Here is a 15390-nt window from a genome sequence, read left to right on the forward strand (position 1 = left end):
TTTTGGCTATGTCGGACGTTCAAGGGCGGTCTTGCCCCATCAAAATCCAAATACGCGTTGAGAGGGCAAGAGCCACCAAACTATGCCCCAGAACACGAGATATGTTGGATTATTTCATTTTCTTCACTAATTGATTTATTTGTTTCACAAACAAACAACCACCAAAAGCTATCTTCTGTGTTTAGGGTTCATGGACGGTGGTACATGTCTAGATTTAAAAAAGAAAAAAAATTGATGTGCAATTTAAAGCTACTCTTTGTGTTTAGGGTTTAATACGCGAACGGTGGTGGGCCGTGGACGGTAGGTCGAGATTCCCAGAGCCCTGGTCAAAAGCAACAAAAACAAAATGAACACAGGAGTAGAAGACAGAGAGAGAGAGAGTAACGGTGCGCTGGCGATTGGAGGTGTGATCGGTCGGAGCCTGCTGGCGATTGGAGGTGTGATCGGTCGGAGACTGAGTTGCCATAACCGCGTCCTCTTCTCGGAACAACCAATTTCGACGCCGGAGAGGAGAGAGAGAGAGAGAGAGGAGTTCAGATAGCTCTAGAATTGTCAATCGCTTAGTGCGATAGACAATTCTAGACAATTCTAGAGCTCTGTTGACGCTGAGAAAGCTACTCTAGAATTGTCTGGAGCTCTTGGCAGTTGGCACCTTTAAATACTGGAAAGGGGTAGAAAAAAAAAAGAGAGAGGGGGATGCGGGTCGCACTCCTAATTTCCTTTGATTAATATAAAAGGAAATAATATCACGAAAAATTTAAAATTAGTACATTGATGATAAATTTATCCCGAACTAATTTTTTGACCATCAAAAATCTCAAACCGGTATACTTGTGATAAATTTACCCTCCGTTAAATTGAATTATAAACATATGGGTAAAACCCTAAACTGGCACACCCGTCAACTGTAACGTGTCATTCAACTTAGTAATTTGACAATTAAATTTAATGGAAACTAATAAAGGATAAATTTGTCATAGATTTTTGGTGGTCAAAAAATTAATTTGGGATAAATTTGTCACAGGTATATCAGTTTAAAGGTTTTGGTGGTATTAAAAAAAATAGGTGGGCGTTATCGAAAAATCTGCTGAATTCTGTTGGACAAACGTAATGCGGAGCAACATACTAATCCTTTCTCATATGTTCCACTTATTTGTCTTCCTTAGCTATTAAGTATTTTGAGCGGAAATCGACGACGACGTGGCGGTACGCTGCGTGGGACGTGCCAACAATGACTGGACAGTAAAGTCGGCGATTTCCGTCAAAAATTGACCAGAAGAAACTATACTGGAATCCCGCACAAAGATTCGGGGGTGAATTGATAGAATCGAAAAATTTAGAACTGAATCGGTATCCGCATTTTAGGTTGAAGACCGATTGGGTTATTTCGCGAGAAAAAGTGAGGGTCATGGAAGTTTGGGTGGAGAAACTTGTCCGCTTACCATAACTGTGTTGCAGTTATGTTAGCTATCATTGTGCAGTAAGCTAAACGAGGAATAATCACGCCGCACGCTCCAGCTGAAATGTTTGTGTACATGTCAAAGGTAATTTGCAAGCTTAACGAGTAAGTGGAGAAAAACGCATGTATGTAAAGTGCATAAAATTCCCGTAATCAAACAATATAGGATATTTCAACGCAGCTAATGTTTATTGTACTATAAGAGAGCAGCGGGCCAAGTTGCACTATGTGAATAAAAATCGATTAAAGTCGATTTCAATTATCTTTTTCTTCAAGATATCTTGTCATGTCAATGCACAAATGCGTAAATCAATAATTATATTTTATTCCTTGCATAGTTCAATTTTAAAATTTCGAATCTTGAACAGTTTTATAAGATAAGGTTGATATCTTGAGATAATTTTCTCTTTCCACACACATACATGTTCATCATATCATGTTAGTAAATTTTTTTTGTTTATAAATTACCCAAACGTTTTCTGATTAGGTAATATCGGTAAATCTTTTAAATGATAATTTTCTCTTCTTCGTTTTTTTGGCGTTCGCGTGAGGCGTGTCCACTTTTGACTGTAAGCGCAGGAAGGAAAAAAAGGCTCCGCTGTTCTGGGACCGCTTTGCGACCTGGTCTTCTTGTCTTTCGCGGTCAGGAAGCCGGGCATTTTGTCAAAAACCAGAGAAACGTCTTTAACACGTTTGGACATTCTTCGAAACCATTTGGTGGGCCTCATCCTTGTCCTGTTGCTTTGGTTTTATGGAAAATCTTCGCGATATTTCTCCCCTAGTTAAGTAGGCAATGCCTACCGCGGGGAGCAAATTGACCGTTGAAAATTTTGCTCAAGCGTTGAAGAATATAAAGGAAGAAGGGAAAAAAAAGAAAACAAAGAAAAATTAAGGACGGGGGGGGGGGGGGGGCTTATCTTCCGTGGGGGCTGCGCTCGCGAGAAGATTAAGCATCCCTTCGAATGTTCTCAGAACTGGCCACAGGCAAGACTATTCGGAATAAATTACCCACGTGATGGCGTGCCAATTGGGATGGGCCGTGATAACCAAAATGTTGCGTCAAGCTGATTTAGATGGGATTCGTGTGAAAAGTAATTAATTTGACAAAGGAGCCTCGGACAAGGCCTTGGCGACCCCCAAGCGAGAACCTGCTAGCCCAGATCTGGGGTGAGGGTTGCCCTCGCCACAGATCTGGGGTGAGGGTCGCCCTCGCTGTAGATCTGAGCAAGGGAAGGCCTCGCCTAGGGTCGGGTGAGCGTTAGAGGCGCCGGTGACTTCCTTGTTACGACAACAATCGGGACTTTCTAAATCAACAACACGATGGGTTTTGTTTCGGCAGGTCAAACACGAGACAAATTTCATAATTTCCTCTCTCAAATCCGATTCGAAAATGTCCAAAAGCTTTCGGTGTTTTATTATTAGTTTATTTTTCTTTTTTACAATTTAGCAAGTATTCTTGTCAATGTTTTCATCACACGTATTATTTCGGTAGACTTCTATATAGGTGGGAAAGATAATCTCCACAATATAGAAAAATATATACACTAATTTTCATACGTGCTCTACACACGTGCACCACTACCAACATATTAATATTTGCACATTTCGGATTATTTTAGATATTTCGTGCAAAATGAAAGTCAAATCTCGTGCGACATCCGCGTATTTTAATTTAAAAAATGTACGGAATTAAAGTAATTGCGTCATGATTCTGCCTTTTAGATTTCCACACGCCGACAAGGAGGAAATGTATTCCGACAGAAAATTTTCCGCACAGCCGTCGGGCTTTAATTTTCCACACAGCCGTCGGGCTTTACTTTACAGATCTAATGTATTTTCCTCGAGTTACGATGGGTTTCTTTCTTTTTCCGGAGAGATGATTGAAAATTCCAAATTGGACAGTGATTTGCAAGCCATGTCAATGCTGACGTGGCGTGGCGTGCGCTTATTTACTGATGTTCAACGAGATCTTGACACGTGGATAGTGAAATGAGATGATTGCAATGAAACATTTTGCAATCGATTATTAAAAATCTGAATTTTCAGAATTTCAGCACTGGAAGCCCCTTCAAGTCTGACCCCCCCCCCCCCAACCCCCAACCCCCAACCCCCAACCCCCAAACAAGTCCCTTTGTTTTGTGGAAATTTAATCCTGCAACGATGTATCTTTACTAAGAGTCGTTCTTTGGCTTTTAATGAAAAAGATAGATTTTGTGGTGAATTCGAATATGAAATATCTAGATAGACAAAAAATAATTGCAAACTTTTACTTTAAACTTCGAACTAAGCTGTGCATACTAACCGTGCTAAAATTTAATCGCCGACAAGACTTGAAAAGTACGATCAATACAAATGAACCAAACATTAACGAATTCTGCCGGAATTTAATCGATAACAAAACTTGACAATGCGACGATGCTACGCTGGAATTTAATTAACAATGCAATACCCAAGATAGAGATACACGCCGGAATCTAATCGACGACGCAAATCGAAAAACTACAACTAAGGAAAAATAAACTGCAGTAAAGGAAAGTAAAAATAATTGAAAGATAACATTTTGATTGATTTGTCGGGAACCTCTGAAGAGTAGTACGATATGGGTATTTAAAACCTGCGCGACCACAGGCGATAGCCGCCTGAGTCGCACGACCCAGGCAACGACTGCTTGGGTTGCGCGATCCTCACCGAGGGTCGTCTAGCCTCGGGCAACGGCCGCAGGCGGCAGATCTGGCTCGTCGGGGGTCGCTCAACCTTGGGCGATGGTCACGGGCGGCAGATATAGCTCACCGACAGCCATAGACCTTCGTCGGCTCCAGCGAAAGGTAGGGTAGGTTTTTTATTTAATAAAAAAGATAATTCCCAAATCCATTTTGCAAAAAAAAAATTGCCAAATACTACTCAGCCCAAAATAGCTTTCCAAAGGATTTTTTACCAAACGGCATTTGCATTTCCCCAAGAGGTTTTAACTTAAAGGTATTTGCGTTCCCTTAAATAGAATTTGGAAAGTTGAACCAAACGGGCTACAACCTACAACAACTATTTCATCACGAATTTCAAGATTATTATTTTTAGATATTTTATCTCATCCCTTGACAGCTTGTGATATGGTATAGATTTTTAAGTTAGAAGATTCACTACAAAAAAAATATGAATTTTGCGACGGAAATTTGCGACGAAAATTTTTCGTCGCTAATTTGCGACAAACTTTGCGACGGATTTCAAATTCCGTCGCAAATTAGCGACGGATTTCAAATTCCGTCGCAAATTAGCGACGAAAATTTTCCGTCGCAAATTTGCGACGGATTTTGTGACGGATCAATTTTCCGTCACAAATTAGCGACGGAAAATAAATCCGTCGCAAATTCCGTCGCAAATTTGCGACGGAAAATAAATCCGTCGCAAAATTCGTCACAAATTAGTGACGGAAAAATTCCGTCGCAAATTTGCGACGGAAAATAAATCCGTCGCAAAATTCGTCGCAAATTTGCGACGGAAAATTTTCGTCGCTAATTCCGTCGCAAATTTGCGACAAATTTTGTGACGGATTTATTTTCCGTCGCTAATTTGTGCAACAAAATTTACCATTTTGCGATGAAAGTAGAGACGAATTGGATGATTGTCACAAGTTTAAATTCAAAAGAGATTGGACGATTTGCTACACGTCCAATTCTAAGAGAGATTAGATATTACAAATTCAAATTAGATAAGAACATCTATTATAAACTCAAGATATTAGATAATCTCTTAAAATGTTCTCGTCCCAAATAAGCTTTTTTAGATTCGATAGGTGCAAATCTTATCTTCTTCTTTTTTTCAAGACTTAGATATAGATAACGCAGATATCTATTTAGTTGAATATGGCGGTTTCCTCCGCACGTAGCTCTTATGTATGCGTAAATATATGGGTAAATAAATTATAGCAATTTTCAAATAGATCTGAATCGAGTGGATGTATGAAATGTAAAGTCAATATATCTATATGGGGATATCTATAGGAGATCATATAAAAGAGATATTCTTATTTAGACCTAACCAGTTTGATCTAACCAATTAGATGAATTATTTCTAAAGGGTTACATCCGAATGATGAGTGAATAGAGGACATGCATTCCATTAGAGAAATATTTAGAAGATTCCCTATATTTCGTTTAATTGATTGTAATTGATATTTTCCCTTTTAGATAGTCATCCTATAAAACCGATAAATAGGTTCGTGTACTCTTCATTTGACAATGATATATATATATATATATATATATATATATATATATATATATATTGCTCTTAATTTTTTTTATCACATTCTCGACTTGGTATTAGAGCCCTATTGTTATTTGAGAAAGCGTTAATCGAGCCTGTTTGTAGAACAACGACATCCACATCGCCTCATGTTTCTCCACAGTGCTCGTAATGCTAGTCACATCGGCCCATTTCGCAACAACCTCCCGTGGTTGTTTGACATTCCTCCGCTGCTCTAATGAAAAAAAAAAAATCACCAAACTTGCCGCCCTTAGATGAATTAGATCATGACATTTACTAATTCGTCAAATATGAGTAATGTGTCATTGTAAGAAGCATATCTACTCAAAGTTCCGATGGAATTAGCGACGGATTCGAAAAATTGGTCGGTATAAACATTTCCGTCGGTAATTCCGTTGCAAATTAGCGACGGATTTGAAAAAATGGGCGCCATGTGCCGCGAAGATCACTTCCGTCGCAAATTAGCGACGGAAAATAAATCCGTCGCAAGATTTAGAAAATGCTCTTTATTTTTGGAATCTGTCCCAAAATCAGTTGCAAATTTATGACGGAAAAATAAGTCCGTCGCAAAAATTTGCGACGAAAAAAAAAATCCGTCGCAAAGATTTGCGACGGAAACAAAATCAGTCGCAAATTTATGACGGAAAAATAAGTCCGTCGCAAATTTGCGACGGAAAAATAAGTCCGTCGCAAAAATTTGCGACGTAAACAAAAAAAATCCGTCGCAAATAACAAAATCCGTCGCAATTTTGCGACGGAAAAAAAATCCGTCGCAAATTAGCGACGAACTGAAAAGGTTCGTCGCTAAAATTTGCTTTTAGCGACGAAATATGAAGTTCGTCGCAAATTTAATTAAAAAAAGTGCGCCCCAAAGCCCCGCCCTTACCCCCAATTTCTCTCTCTCTCGCTCACTGTTCTCCCTCTCTCTCCCTCTTCTCGCTTCTGCTTCTTCCCTCTCCCCCACACCCCCAAACCTCTCGCGCTCGCGCTTCCTCCCGCGACTCCTCCTCGCCCATGGCCTCCGGAGCCCTAGAGGCCGCGGAGCCCGAAGGGGCGGCGGCTCCTCCCCCCGTCGAGGGCAAGGAGGAGGAGCTCCCCGAGAAATCAGAGGTGGAGGAGGCAGATCAAGAGGACCGAGAGATCGCCGCTCCGGAGGAGGAGGAGGCCGAGGCTTCCGACGAGGAGGCCTCGGCCGAAGATGACGACGGGGACGACGACGCCCCCCCGAAAGGGAAGGAGAGCGAGGAGAATCCGAAAGGAGGGAGCTCCGTGGAGAAACAGGGCGTGCCCAAGATGAGGAGGAAATCGAGCGCGGCGAAGAATAAGCAGAGCTCTCATTTCAGCCTCCAGCCGCACCGTCTCGGCGCGCACATGGACGGAGCAAGCTCTCCACCGTCTCGGCTGCCGCGACCTGCTCACCCCTCAGCTCGTCGCCCGCGTGATCGACCCTTTCCTGATCCCCCACCTCTCGCTCGCCCTCGGCTTCTTCGACTGGGCCTCCCAGCAGCCCGGCTTCGCTCACGACCCCCTCACGTACCGCTCCGTCCTCAAGTCCCTCTCCGCTTCCCGACAGTCCAACGCCGTCGAGGCCCTGTTGAAGCGGGTCAGGGCTCGCGGGATCAGCCTCGACGCCTCGGCATACGGGCACGTCATCGCCTGTTTCGTCAGGAACAAGAGGACCCACGACGGGTTTTTGGTTTTCAGCGAGATTGGTTCGTTAGTTGGGGACGTTGGGCCCGACGTGTGTAACTTGCTTCTGGCTGCCCTCGCGTCTGATGGGTATATCGATAATGCAAGGAAGGTGTTCGATGAAATGATGCAGTGGGGTGTTCGTTTGAGCACTCTGGGATTGGGCGTGTTCTTGTGGAAGTTTTGTGGTAATGGGGAAATTTCCGAGGTTCTGAGCGCGTTAGATGAAGTTAGGAGGCGTAATGCAGGGATTAACGGGTCAGTTATTGCCGTTTTGGTAGTTCATGGTCTTTGTCAAGCTTCAAGGGTATCAGAGGCTCTTTGGGTGCTGGACGAGCTGAGAAGTAGAAGCTGCAAACCTGATTTTATGGCGTATAGAATTGTTGCGGAAGCTTTTCGAGAAATGGGTGATGTGGTGCAGAAAGAGAGAGTTTTGAAGTTGAAGCGGAAGTTAGGAGTAGCTCCGAGGGCGAATGACTATAAAGAGTTTTTATTTACTCTGATTTCTGAAAGACTAATGAAGGAAGCCTCAGAGTTGGGTGAAGTCATCGTTAGTGGGGACTTTCCCCTGGAGGATGATATCCTCAATGCATTGATCGGAACAATCTCAGCTGATGATCCCCAATCAGCTATCGCCTTCTTTAGGTTCATGATTAAGAAGGGAAAGTTCCCGACCCTTTTGACATTGAGCAATTTGTGTAGGAACTTATGCAAGCACAACCAAACTGATGTACTGATGCAGGTGTATCAAGTCTTGGATTCTGGTGGTTATTTTGCTGATGCGGAGAGTTACACTGTGATGGTCTCATTTTTATGCAGGGCTGGAAAAGTAAGAGAAGCTTATGGAATCCTTGAGGTGATGAAGAAGAAAGGGTTGGGCCCAGATGTGGTTGGCTATAATTCTGTTCTGGAAGCATGTTGTCGGGAAGATCTTATACGTCCAGCAAAAAGGCTGTGGGATGAGATGTTTGCAAGTGGGTATTCTGGAGATTTTTGAACATATACTATCTTGATCAAGAAGTTCTCTGAAATAGGGCAAGTTGAAGAGGCGAGGAGGCTGTTTTACCACATGTTGGAGAACGGGTTGGAACCAGATTCCTCAATCTACAAATCTCTCATAGAAGGGCTTTGTCAAGAAGCAAACTTTGAAGTTGCCTTTAATATTTTCGATAAGTGTATTGAACAGGATCCAACTCTTGCCAGTAGTGTCCTCAGTGCATTCATCCTGTGTCTCTGCAGAAAAGGTAAAGTTTTGACGAGCTCGGTAAATACTGAATTTGAGTATTCTTGATCTTATATAATTGCACCAACAGATAATGTCTTGGTTCTATGTCTTGACATGCTTGATGCAGGTGATTTTGTTACCGCTTCAAAGTTGCTCCAACGTTTCAATTGTGATTTGGGCAATTTAGACTCCCTTGTCACTTTCCTGAAATACTTAAATGATGCGGACGAGGTGAGACTTGCCCTTGAACACATGAAATGGATTAGGGAAAACTCTTCTCTGATGATGAATCGTATTTCATCAGAACTTGTATTCCTAGTTTCTTCTGCGTCTAAATCGGAACCAATCTTGAACTGGCTTGACATGGAGAAAGTTAGAAGGTTTGGCTGCTAGACTTGGTGGAGCCAAGAACATATTCTGTGAACTTTTTTCTGATAACAAGGCTGATAACGCCTTTTGGTTGGATAGTTCCTCAATTGAGAAAGTCTGTCTTGAAGAGGAAGAATGCACCTTTCAGTTTGGTTCTTTATTTTTATCATTCTTGTGGAAAATGTAGATGAATGTATTTCATTTTCATATTATTATAATATTTTGATGTTATTAAGTGCTTAATCAATGTTAAATATAAATTTCAAAAATTAATTTTGCTTTTAATTAGGTTTAAAATCGAAAAATAAAATAAATGATTTTATCGTACGATCACAAATTACAAAAGTTCAATGCAAAAATAAAATTTCGTCGCTAAACGATATTCGTAGGGGAGTTCGTCGCTAAAGAATTAATAAAAAATTGTCGCTAAATTCGATCATGAATAATGTTAATGGCAAAAGTAAAAATTTTTTATGGCAAATTAGCGACGAATTTTGCTACAAATAAGTTCGTCGTAAATTACTGACCAAATTTTTTTTTTTTGCAAATTAGCGACAAATTTTGCGACGAATAATTAGCGACGAATTTTGCGACGGATAATTAGCGACGAAATGTGCGAGTAAATTTGTGACGAAATTTGCGTCGATATTTGCGACGAATTTTGCGACTACATTATTTGCGACGAATTATTTGCGATGAATTTTGCGACGAATTTCGCGACGAAATTTGCGACAAATTTCGCGACGAAATTTGCGACGAATTATTTGCGACGAATTTTGCGATGGATAGTGTTCGTGGCTAATTTGCGACGAATTTTGCGACGAATTTTTGTCCGTCGCAAATTTGCGACGAATTTTTGTCCGTCGCAAATTTGCGACGAATTTTGCGACGAAGTTTTGTCCGTCGCAAATTTGCGACGAATTTTTGTCCGTCGCAAAATTTTGCGACGACCTATTAGCGACGGAATTTTTTCCGTCGCTAAATTCGTCGCAAATTCGATTTGCGACGGATTTTTCCAAATTTTTCATCGCAAAAATCATGTTTTTTTGTAGTGATTTTAATAAAGCATTAATCTAAAGATTATTTACGTAAAATAAATCGATAGCACGAGATATATTGATTGATTGACAATCATCCCGAAGGTGAGATACTTTCCATAGCTAAAGCTAGTCTACTTCTGGATACCAAGATTTGATTGCATCGGCAACCAAGAGGAGATCATCAAGAGAGAGCCCATGTGCGAACCTGTTAATATATCCAGTTTGAGCCATCTTCACTCAGAAGTTTAAACCAACAAGTTATGAGCCAACTAAAATATATTAACTGTTCCACATCACACCAACATCCTGAATTAACTCACTCGAGGTATTATCCGCTTTGACCCACACTGGGCCTCACTAATTTGTCCTTTAGCATACATGCGGACACTTTTCCAATAGGTCACCCATTCTGGTAGTGCTCTAGCTTGAGCACATTTAACTTTGGAGTTCCAAAGCGCTTGCCGTTACGTCAAAAGGCACCTCTGTAAGTTAATTTTAGTTTTCACATATATATCTCGAAATCGCTCTCCTCATATTCGGTGCACAATTTGATTCATTGTTCCTCCCTTCCCTATCCTAGAAGCCTGCCGGGAGAAGCTCTTTGTCCAGGCCCTCTCGTCCTAGCAACCACTCCTTGTCCTCGTTGGACAGGGTCGTTACATGACATGCTTTATATACATTCGCCTTCTTCTAAGCTGAAAAAGAATAAAGAAATAAATGTTATCGCCTTTCAAAGAAGTTAATAGAGCACTTTCTAAATGCGGCTGGTTAACTATTCAAATCATAGTGTTTCCCCATTTAAATTTTCACTCAAGGAGATTGTCAAGAGGGAGCCACCTTCACTCAAAAGCTTAAGCCATTGAGTAACGAGCCAACTAGGATATATTAACTGCTTCACACTATACCAATTCTCCGATGTGGGACTTTCTAACACAACTCATACGCGTATCTGAACATAAGGTGTTCCATTAGAAACTCGCCTTGTAATATCCCAACAAAATATCCTAATTCCAAATCAAGAATTGTCTCTCTACAATTGCAAAGTCTTGGCTTGCCCCATTCAAGAGCCAAACACGCGTGGAGAGAGCAAGAGCTACCTACTATGTCCGGACACGAGATCTGTGGATGATTGCATTTTCATCACTAATCAATTTGTTTGAGAGCAATTTTGTATTTAGGCAGCTAATAGAAATTACATGTGGTGACTGCAATGAAAGAGATTGTACTTACTAGCACCCTGCAAGTGGATGATGGACGGGCATTGTTGCATTTGCGCCCCAAAAGAACATTTTCAATGCGCATGTACATGAGAGAGAGAGAGAGAGAGAGAGAGAGAGAGAGAGAGAGAGAGAGTAACGCTGGCGATCGTAGGCGTGATCGGTCCGAGCTTGAACTCCCATGACTGCAGAATGTTGGTTTTCAAGCAAATGCTCAATCCCTCGAATATAAAGAGACCAGGAAATTTGCAGTTCGCACTTCACCCCCAGGCTGTTGACAGACGGTGGGTCAAAGACGCAACGTGGTTTGGCCGTGGAAGTCTCAAAGGGGGGCTATATCATATCGTCGTCGCTTGCGTGGCGTTAGCAGCACGTGTTTTGAAATTGCGGGTGTGGCAGGCTACATGTTTTCTTCTTCTTCTTCTTCTTCTTCTTCTTTCTTCTTCTCCGAAACAATTTATGCGGTCCCCTACGACTCAAGCGTTTGTACACAAAGCACCCACCATCATTTCGAGTCTAGTGATCGTCTTCGTCGACTTCGGTTAATATCTCCGTGCTCTTGGTATCGAATCAAATGATTCGCCCGGGATTTTTTAAAGGACTCTTGAAGCCATTCGAAGATGGACAAAAGAACAAGACCAATAATCTGAACTCCATTTGTTAGCCGCGAGTTCTCTTGTGCCGTCCGTTCATATTGGAAATTTCTCTTTTTTCTCATTGAAAACTTTAGTTATCTGGCAAGCTCCGACCGATTTTCAGATTTGCCCAATTGATCATACCAAGTTAGGAAATCGGGACCGTTAGAGGGTCGGTCAGTCAAAAACAAGGAATATTGAAACCCCTCGAGGGACATTATTGTCAACTCTCATCCACGAATTAGTGTATCCGCCCTGGAACAACCAATGGAGATTTTTTCCATTTAATTATATTTTGTGCCGCATATTTCATTTTTCGTACCATTATTTCTCAACGTAAATAGCTGCCTTTGTGGACCGCAAAATCCTGACAAATTGGGAGTTTCCTTGTGGATTCGTCCCGGTGACGTTAACAACACGGAATTTAATTGATTTTCGGAAAAATAAAAGTGAGTTTGAATTGGAATGATTCAAATAAATTTGGTATTGACATGTATAAATTCACATCATAGTGACACAATCACTTACGTAAGCATTTTTGGCTTTCTTCGGTTTCCGTTCCCACGTGAATATGTTAGATAAGGGCATGTTTGATAACCGATCAAACAGTACCTCATTCTATTATTTTGTTATAGGGAAAAAAAAAGAACAGAAATAAGTTTGGTAAATTTTTTATTCTCGGGCACAAATTTATTCTCAAAATTAGTTTTGGAACAGAATCAAGAATAAATAAAAAATTGATTCTTGATTCTGAAAATAAGAATCAGAAATGAAAAATAATTTTTTTTTCTTCTTCTTCTTCTTTCCTGGCATGTGGCCGGTGGTTGGTGATTGGACCCAGGCCAAGACCGGCGAGGGTTGGACCCTCACGGCCTAGGCGAGAGCCGCCCTCACCGGACCCTTGCCCATGCTGTGAGCCGCCCTCGCCGGATCTGGCAAGGGTCGGCGAGGGTAGCTTGGGCAAGGGCTACCCTCGCCCTCGCTGGCCTTGGCCTGTGGCCAGTCGCTGGCGCCGGTGACCTGACCATGGGCCAAAAGGAAGGAGAAGAAGAAAAAAAGAAAAAAAAAGAAAGAAAATATTAAAATATTTAAAATATTATTAATAAAAAAGAAATTTGTACAGTTACCAAATGCATTTCTATTCTTTTTCTATTTCAGGAATAGAAATTTTGGGCAGTTACCAAGGGTGCGTATGGTAACGTTTCTATTTCTGGGAATAATTTTTTTTCAGAAATAGTTTTTTCTATTTCTATTTCCTGGAAGAGTTTCGAGCAAAATAATGCGTTTGGTAGAATCGCACAAAATTTCTATTTCAGAACAGAAATGTGTGTGGTAATCGCACAAAATTTCTATTCCCTGGAATAGAAAAAGAACAAATGCGTTTGGTAATCGCACAAAATTTCTATTCCTAATTTTTTGCATTCAAATCTATATCTTTTATTTAACTATAAGTACAAGTTATAAGTGAAAAAAATCAATAAGCATGATTTATTGGTTTGTCTAATCCTTTTTAGGGGTTTAAAACCCCTTTTAATCCCTAAACTAAGGAATCTTCAAAAATACCACTTGGGTACCTCAAAAATTTAAATTTCACTCAAACTGGGTGGCCACAGGTATTCTAAGCCATTATGTGAATTTTTTTATATTTTTTTGGGGTAAAATTTATTAAAATTTTTTACTTTCCCTAAATCTATTTCTTTTTATTTTTCCGAAAATTTTTTGTGAAATTTTTTTAATTTTTTCAATTTTGGAATTTTGCAAATATTTAAGGGTTTTCTGAGTTTTTCTGATTTTTATGGATTTTCTGAGAATTTTTCTGATTTATATGAATTTTGGGAATTTTTAAATTTTTAAATTTTTTATGGGATTTTTCTGAAATTTTTCTAATTTTTATGAATTTTCGGAATTTTTTAATTTATTCTATGCCAATATGTGAATTTTTTATTTTTATTTTTTTGGGGAAAAGTTTATTAAAATTTTTTACTTTTCCGAAATTTGTCTCTTTTTATTTTCCAAAAAGCTTTTTATGAATTTTTTTAAATTTTTTCAATTTCGGAATTTTGCAAATTTTTATGGGTTTTCTGAGTTTTTCTGATTTTTATGGATTTTCTGAGAATTTTTCTGATTTTTATGAATTTTTAGAATTTTTTAATTTTTTAATAATTTAATTACTTTTATTATTATTTTTTTATTATTTTCGCCGAGAATGGACCGGATCGGTGCTTTGAGACGGTTTGCAAATGATGGAGGATGGAGGAGGAGCTGAGGTCGCGACTTGAGGACTGGACCTTTCTATTTCTATTTCTAGGAACAAAGAAGTAGATTTTTTCTACTTCTTATTTCTGCTCCAAATCTATTTCTTGGCCACTTTTCTATTCCAGGAAATAGAAAAATAAAATGCGTTACCAAACGAATTTCTGTTCTTTTTTGTTCCAGGGAATAGAAGAACAGAAAAATAGAGAAACAGAAGCGTTACCAAACGTGCCCCAAATGTCTTCAAATGCTTAGAAATTATTTCCGAGAATGGAATTAAAAAATCATTTCTAAGCAGAAATTATTTAATGGTTACCAAACGCACCCTAAATCTTTTGTTTGAACATAACGTGCTAAGTGCTCCGATCAAAGCGTCTCTCGTTTACAGTAATTATAAGGACCACGCTTACCCTCATGTGGATGATGTCTTACATAATGTGCATGCATGGAGCGAATTGCATGTATTCAGAAAAAGTAGTCAAATCGAAAGTTTCGGATTTCTCATGTTATCCCATGTAATAAAATGAATATGGGTTGTGGTTTTAATTGGTTGCTTTTGGTAATATTTAGTCCATTAAAATTCAATGTGTCTACCTTAAAAAATATCTCTATCATTTTCGAGAGAATGTTTATGAGGTTACCCACCAATTTAGCTTTCCATGTGTACTTTGATCGAATACGAACTTGCTTGGAAATGACCCAAATGCCAACATGATAGCGACAAATTCCCAGGATTGCACGAGGAAGAATCTATTGTTTTTTAGCAAACGAGAAATGCCAATGACACAAGGACTGATTTTTCAAAATTGCACAACGGAGAGATTAGATTAGGAGGCATATTTATACATTTATTTGAAATCTCTTACGTAATTTTGTAAATTAGTCTTATTGCGGAAGCAAGCGATCGAACAATAAAATTAACAGAACAAGAAAATAAATAGGACACCAGATTTACGTGATTCGATTATAGTGACTTACGTCAATAGAGAGAGCAGCAACGAATTTAAATAAAGATCAAGCGATATAACGGAGATTACAACCATACTCGAGTCATTCAAACACTCTTGGTGTTTCCCAAGCCGCAATTACACCAAATAACTAACATAGTGTTTAGCCCATAATTCCTCACGAAATAATCTCTTAATCTCATGAAGGAATTATACACAAATTCTTACCGCAAGAATTTAATTGCTTCACTTGGATGTAATTCATGAACAAAAAACTCATGAAGATTGCCCAC

At 39.7% G+C, this 15390-nt stretch overlaps 1 long non-coding RNA gene and 1 pseudogene across 1 annotated transcript; one reads left to right on the top strand and one right to left on the bottom strand.

The window, feature by feature from the left end:
* The first annotated feature begins 6736 nt into the window (after window positions 1–6736).
* LOC115668947 (pentatricopeptide repeat-containing protein At5g14080-like) lies at window positions 6737–9248 on the top strand (annotated as a pseudogene).
* Window positions 9249–10259: 1011 nt separating this feature from the next.
* On the bottom strand, window positions 10260–11442 carry LOC130138821 (uncharacterized). Its single transcript, XR_008817095.1, has 2 exons — window positions 11276–11442; window positions 10260–10740 (listed from the first exon to the last, which is right to left on the bottom strand). It is a non-coding gene; the product is annotated as an uncharacterized LOC130138821 (long non-coding RNA).
* Between the last annotated feature and the right edge of the window lie 3948 nt (window positions 11443–15390).

The sequence above is a fragment of the Syzygium oleosum genome, unplaced genomic scaffold (genome assembly GCF_021117445.2).
Source record: "Syzygium oleosum isolate NSW1041296 unplaced genomic scaffold, Sole_v2.1 Sole_v2.08, whole genome shotgun sequence".
NCBI lineage: Eukaryota > Viridiplantae > Streptophyta > Magnoliopsida > Myrtales > Myrtaceae > Syzygium > Syzygium oleosum.